The sequence below is a fragment of the Ipomoea triloba genome, chromosome 5 (genome assembly GCF_003576645.1).
Source record: "Ipomoea triloba cultivar NCNSP0323 chromosome 5, ASM357664v1".
Taxonomy (NCBI): Eukaryota; Viridiplantae; Streptophyta; class Magnoliopsida; order Solanales; family Convolvulaceae; genus Ipomoea; species Ipomoea triloba.
Window position 1 is genome coordinate 17,394,085 of NC_044920.1, and position 7,094 is coordinate 17,401,178.

At 41.4% G+C, this 7,094-nt stretch overlaps 1 protein-coding gene across 1 annotated transcript in view; it reads left to right on the forward strand.

Annotated features, from left to right (window-relative positions):
- The window catches only part of LOC116019358 (pentatricopeptide repeat-containing protein At3g09040, mitochondrial), a 10,614-nt gene extending 6,229 nt beyond the window's left edge, over window positions 1-4,385 (forward strand). The window contains exon 2 of the mRNA XM_031259535.1: window positions 4,202-4,385. The gene's annotated coding sequence lies outside the window, so the exon portion shown is untranslated. The remainder of the gene's footprint in view (window positions 1-4,201) is intronic.
- Window positions 4,386-7,094: the final 2,709 nt, after the last annotated feature.

Below are 7,094 nucleotides of genomic sequence, written 5' to 3' on the forward strand. Positions count from 1 at the left end.
AAAATAATATATATATATATATATATATATATATATATATATATATATATATATATATATATATATATAGGCCAGGGGCAATTTATATCGTGGACCAGATTGTGCACCCCGTACCAAAACAATGTCGTTTTGATAATTTTAAATAACAGTTTGTTTTTTTTTGGAAATCATGTTTCCCGTTTCGTCCGGTCTGTGTATTTGTGTTAGTATTTTGTGTATTCTTTGAAGGCATTCTATGTATTGTAGACTACGATTCTGTTTATTCATGTTAGGGGTACTTAAACATAGGTTGTGCCGTGTTTTGTGTATTCGAATGTTAGGAGGATGATTTCTGTGTAGTTGTGTCAATATTATGTGTATTCCCTCAAGTCATTCTGTGTATTCTAGACAAGGATTCTGTGTATTCATGTTAGTGGTACTTAAACATATAGGTGATGTGTTTGTGTATTTGGTGTTTTCATTTTCTGTGTATTCTTTGAAGGCATTCTGTGTATTGTAGACTACGATTCTATGTATTTATGTTAGGGGTACTTAAACATAGGTTGTGATGTGTGTATTCGAATGTTAGGAGGATGATTTCTGTGTAGTTGTGTCAATATTTTGTGTATTCCCTCAAGTCATTCTGTGTATTTTAGACAAGGATTCTGTGTAGTCCCTAAAGTCATTCGCGTCCACCATCCACCGTCTACTAACATTCGAAACGATGTCGTTTCGGACCAGGGTCCACAGTGTGCACTGTGGACCCTGGTCCACGATATAACGATTGTAGGCCAGGCATATAGGCCTGAAGGCCAAACCTTGTATATATAGGCCTGGTCTGTTTAGTTTAATAGGCTTTGGAATTAGCTCAAGTCTAACCTTTTAACTAAACGAGATAGGCCTAACTAGGCCTTAATTAGGCCAGGACATAGACCCCTACAAAGAGGCTTGGCCTATTCCCACCCCTACCAACAAGGGTCTTACTTGTGTTGTATTTATGGGTCTCATTGGTATGTGATGCAAAAAGAAAGGTCAGATATTTTCACTCCGCTCCACATAACTTGTCGAAGGAGAAGGGATGCTAAAAAATAATAGTGATGGAATAATCACGAATGGATGCGGAGCGCAAACAATGCAGAACGGGTTCGGAGCAAATAATTATGGCCGAGGTCAAACCTCAGCCAAGGTCAGCCACCCTGGCCGAGGTTAGCCCTTGGTCAAGTGGCGGGGTTTTTTGGTCCACGGTTGCTTGGATCATGCGGCGTCTGGTGTGGTCCAAGGCCGTTGGGAAGGCTTCCCTTCGTTTTCTACGGATTTGTTTGGCCGATTTTAGTATAAAAACGCAAACTAGTGTCCAATCAAGGAAACGATATGTTTGAAGAATACTTTTGTCTTGTTATTACACGAGTCCTACCCTTGTAATAGCATTATTTGTCATTAATACAAAGATTATCTCCACGATACACCTTAATTGTCCAATAATTACAGCATTCCTTGTTAATTCTTACATTTGTCATACTCCCGATATAATTGGGTTTTGTAATTCGGACCACTCAGGTTACTAAAATCCATTATTGGTGCTTTCATTGAGAGCTTGACGTCAGGCTCGAGCGTACTATTTTTTTCACTAGCTATGGCAAGGTTAGGATCTAACTCCAACAATTCCCACAACTCGCGTGGTACTCGCGCTCTCTCCCGTGCCAATGATCCAAACGGGGCGGCGAGTCGGCAAACACTGCCCGTGAGGTCAACTGGGGACCTCAGGGATCTGATCAACAACAACTGTCAAGCAGGGTCGACCCCACCCGCTCCACCTCCAGCCCAGGCTTTTAAGAGGTGGGTGGCCGCGTTTCAGCAAGCTACTGTTTTATTGACACAGTTTGTGGATGGGCTCCAAGGAGGCCTCTTGGCTCCTCCACCTAGCCCCAACCCATCAGGCGTGAAGATGGTCTGAGTACCCTTCGATCTCGTACACCCGAACCTCATCTCGACGGGGAGGTCAATTCACCTTGACCCTCGGTAAGACGAGGGGGGGGGGTATGAGGCCACCAGAGGTCGTCGACGAGAGGTAGAAGGAGCACGGCCGACCCGAGCTACCAATTCTGCCTTAGGATGCCTAAACACACGGGTTCCAGTTCGTAATCGTCTTGACTTTGGACCCCCCACGGTGCACTTGCTGAGGGGTCGGCCTTGCGTAGGCTCCCAAGCCTAGAGCGCCGCGCTCAACCACAACGTGAACAGGCCTTGCGAGTGGAATAGTCCGGTGAAAGTCGTAGCCGACCCTCGAGTTCCCACCGTAGCGAGGTAGAGTAGTTACGTAGGCAAATGGATGAGCTTTAGCGAAGGATAGAAACGCGAGAAGCGTCGTTAGAGCCTAGGTGGTGTTGACCACCCCCTTCACGGAGGACATCATGGCCAAGCCTCTATCGAGGGACTTTCGCTTCCCAACCATCAAGCCCTACACGGGGTTGGCCGACCCCAAAGCTCATCTCAATAGGTATCGATTTGTCATCATGATGACGGGGCGAGCGATGCCGTTATGTGCTGGGGTTTCTTTGCAACCCTCGATGGCCAAGCCCAAGACGGGTTCACATCCTTACCTGAGGGTTCCATCTCAGCCTTTGCCGATCTCTTAGGGCAGTTCCTATCATATTTTGCAAGTAGTATCCCCAAATGAAGCAGTTCGCCAACTTGTGTAAGTTGGATTAGTGGAGCTCGGAAACCTTGGCTGATTATTTGTCCAGATGGAAGAAGGAAGCGAGGTCAGTTGCGAACTTCGATGAGAAAGCAGCTATACCGATCTTCAAAGTTTTCCTAACATGACTAAGTGTAGTAAACCATTTGGACCCCCCTATGTCTTTCTCTTCAAGACTTGTCTTCCTTTCCCTTTTTGCCTATAAATAGTGGGGTTGTGTGGTGAGGAAAAATCAGGAGAAGTGAGGAGAGAAATCATATATGTGTGAGAGAAGAATTTAGCAAGTGAAGTAGAAGAGTTTGTTATAGGTAAGATTTATGTCTATCCAAAATTATTTACCCAAATCAAATCATTTAATATGTGCTTATGTGATATTATGCTTAATTGATTTTGTGAGATTATGAGTACAAGACTTAAGAAAATTATTGTGTTTATATGGATTATGAAGTAGTAAGACTTATGTCTACTCAAAATTTATTTACCCCAATCAAATTATTTAATATGTGTATATGTGATATTCTATTATATGAAATTTGTGATATGATTGATAATGATTGTACTTATGATATGTGGTGAAATTTTGAAATTTATAGATATTTATAATTGATGGAATTATTGGAAGATGATGAATTTATGTGGCATAAATTAAATTTCGAAATTTGAGAAAAATTGATTATTTTTGGATAAATGATTTTTTGAGCCTAAGGGCTATATTTTATCATATATAAATGATTTTCAAAACTAATGGAAGATATGATATGTGTTGCATGATAAATGCTAGGAGTAGCCCGGTAGGAACAATCCACGGGTACTTGGTCAACATATGGTTGTCCTGTTGGTTAGAATGAACAGGGTAGTCAGTAGAAACATATCCTGGCTACTTGGGCTGGTAACTACCTAGGGAGGCTTGGAATCCTCAATTTGGGGGTGTGCACACTTAAGGTTAGAGTCCAGTTTCCATGAAAATGGGAAAGTGCGGAGTGTTCAGATGTGTGGAAAGCACCGTTCACTAAGGGCCTAATTATACAGGACCCTGTCCCATTTAAATGAGAAATTTGCGTAGTGTTTAGTTGTGGTTACTATTCACTAGGGTCTATGAATAAATCATCCTGTCTCATTTGCTTGATAATTGTGTTCTTCCATATGCGTTTTTGTGGTGTGCAAATATGGCACAAAATAAAGTTTTTAAGAAATTTTGAGCAGTGATGATATTATGAAAAGTTTTGAGAATGATTATAAGAATTTTTGGATAAAGGATATATGAAGATTTTTATGAATAATGATTAAATGGTGGTAATTTATGGTATTAAGTGGAATTATAAAAAGTGATTATTTTTATGTGATGTGTTGATATATGATTATCAAATATGAAAAGTTGTATATGAAGGAATGTTATATAATGCCATGTTAAGGGGTTGAAATTTATTATGTGGAAATTTATGTGCCCCAATATGCTATGTGTAAAATGTTTTACGGGGTGGAGTAAGTCTTACCAGCCGTCGTGCTGACTTTGTTTCCACTCTTTAGTTATTTTGCAGGAATTGATGACATGGCATTGACATGAGAGTGAATCGCTTTGAGTTATATAAAAGTTGTAATTAAATCCATTAGAATTCACTCGTTGTAATTAGTAATAATTTTTGGTAGATAAGTTTGTCTGTGCGTTTGAGTATAAGAGAGATACTCGAACGTGGCATAACACCCATTTTTCCTTTTTGTTGTTAGTGTTGATGCTTCCGCTGTTGTAAAAAAAAAAAAATTCTCGTATTTTCGGTAGTGGAAAAAGTGGGGTGTTAAAAGAGTTGAGTATAGGGGGACCAGACTTCACTGGTTACCTCGTTAAAAATCTTAGATTAAGAAAAATCCAGTGAGAAAAATCTTAGGTAAGGGAAAAAAGAGTACAACCATAAAGTGCAATATTCAACATAAATTTCCCTATGAGCTTTAATATTTGGAAACAATAGAAGTAGAATGTGAGTCATCCGAGTGTGTTAGCCGATCACTTAGCATTTCAATAACCTGCAAAGTTTAAGACATTAATTAAGTGAAAAACATCTTTGTGAGATGTGCCCTACTAAGTGGTATGGTCCGGACCAATTAGTTTGTCTATCCGAAGTTAGTTGACAACTCATAGTAAAAGTAATAAAACTAGCAAAAAATCAACATCATGCTTCATACGCCATAACCTGCAAAGATTCAACGAAAAAGAGAAAATTAGCCACCACTTTATACTCTGATTAACCATCCAGAATGAAGATAATTAAAAAAATGCAATGGTATTATGGTAAATAACTCGAAGTAAGTTAAGATGGTCTTTGTCTTCGAGTGCATACTTTTCCTTCTTCGAGTGCACATTTTTCTTCTTTGAGTGCATATTTTCCCTTCTTCGAATAATGCATATGTTTTGCCTTAGAACATATAGTTTTCCTTTGAGTGTACATTTTTGTGCCTTGGAGTGCACAAATTTGGCTTTCGAGTGCACATTTATGTGCCTTCAAGTGCATAGTTTTGTGCTCTCAAGTGTACAATCATGGGCCAATGTTATTACAGCTTTTGTATTCTTTTCAATAATGTATAACTAAATTTCTAATGAAATTTGTGTAATTTAAAAACGATTTGTATGAGTAGTTGCTTCAATAACACTTAAATTGAATAACTCCCTTTTTTGGTAGCATAATTGCTTTGATTTCGCATCTTTGTGCCTTCGAGTGCAGAGTTTTGATCTTCGAGTGCACATTTTTGTGTCTTCAGGAGTTCAAGTGCATAATTATAGTTTATTATGTCTTTTGTCTTCTTTGCAACAATGTATAACTAATTTCTAATGAAATTTGTATATTTTACAAATTACAAACGATTTGTATGGGTAATTACTTCAATAACACTTAAATTTGTATATTGACCCTGGTTCAGGTGTGGCCGTGCTCTCCCGTGCGGCCGTGCGGTCACACACCACTCAATGTTACGAAATACACCCCTCTGAATGAGCTCCTCAATCTGCCGCTTGAGGACCGTGCACTCATCGGTGTCATGCCCCTATTGTCGGTGGAATCGACAGTACTTGTTCTGGTCTGCATTGGATGATATCTTTAGGCACTCACCTGGGTATTCCACGATGCCCATGACTTCGGCATAATCTAGGATGACACTTACTAGATGCGTCAATGGAGTCAGACAACGCAATGGGGACAACCGCGGCCCTTGGTCCCGGCTGTCTTCTTAGGGTGCTTTGTCCTACCGACCTCGTCCCTCCTCCTCCTTCTTCTTCCTTTCCGCCTCGGCGAACCTTGTTGCACAGTCCATCAATGTAATATACGTCTTTGGGGGATTTTGGACAAGGTCGCGGTGGAACGGTCCAAATCGAACATTACAAGTGAAGATCGGTATGGCCGCATTCTCATTGAAGTTCGCGACCGACCTCGCTTCCTTCTTCCATCTGAACAAGTAATCGGCCAAGGTTTTCGAGTTCCACTGACCCAACTTACACAAGTGGAAAAACTGCTTCTTCTTGGGGATACTACTTGCAAAGTATGATAAGAACTGCCCCGAGAGGTCGGAAAAGGCCGAGATGGGCCCCTCGGGTAAGGATGTGAACCAGTCTTGGGCTTGGCCATCGAGGGTAGCGAAGAAACCCTAGCACTTGACGGCATCGCTCACCCCAGTCATCATGATGACAGCTCGGTACCTATTGAGATGAGCTTTGGGGTATGCTGACCCTCTGTAGGGCTTGATGGTTAGGAAGCGAAAGTCCCTCGGCCATGGTGTCCTTCGTGAAGGGGGTGGTCAACATCACCTAGCTTCTGGCGATCTCTCTCTCGCGTTTCTATCCTTCATTGAAGTTCATCCATTCGCCTACGTAACTGCTCTACCTTGCTATGGTGGGAGCTCGAGGGTCGGCCACGAGTTTCACCGGACTGTTCAACTCGCGAAGCCTGTTCAGGGCATTGGTTGAGCGCGGGGCTCTGGGCTTGGGAGCCTACACTAGGCCAATGGTGCTTCGTGGGGAGAGTCCAAAGTCAAAGTGGTCACGAACTAGAACTAGTGTGCTTAGGCGTCCCAAGGCGGACTTGGTAGCCCGGGTCGACCGTGCTCCTTCTACCTCTTGTCGCTCGGGCCGACCTCTGGTGGCCTTGTAACCCCTCGTCTATTCCAATAAGATTAGGGTTCGAAAATTTTTTTTTTAGGCTATGACATTTACGAGAAGATCTCTCGGTACTTCGAAAGAATTTTTTTTTAGACTAGTAATTAATAAGCTGCGATCTACGTACTGGTCACGAACCGAAAAATTTTTAAGGATGTATATACAGTTCGAATTTTCCTAGGAAATGGATTATTAAGCATGATACGATTAAGCCTGAACTTCCTACTCAGTTCAAGTGAAAATTAAATGGACTGTAAGAATCAAATTCCTACTCAACGATTA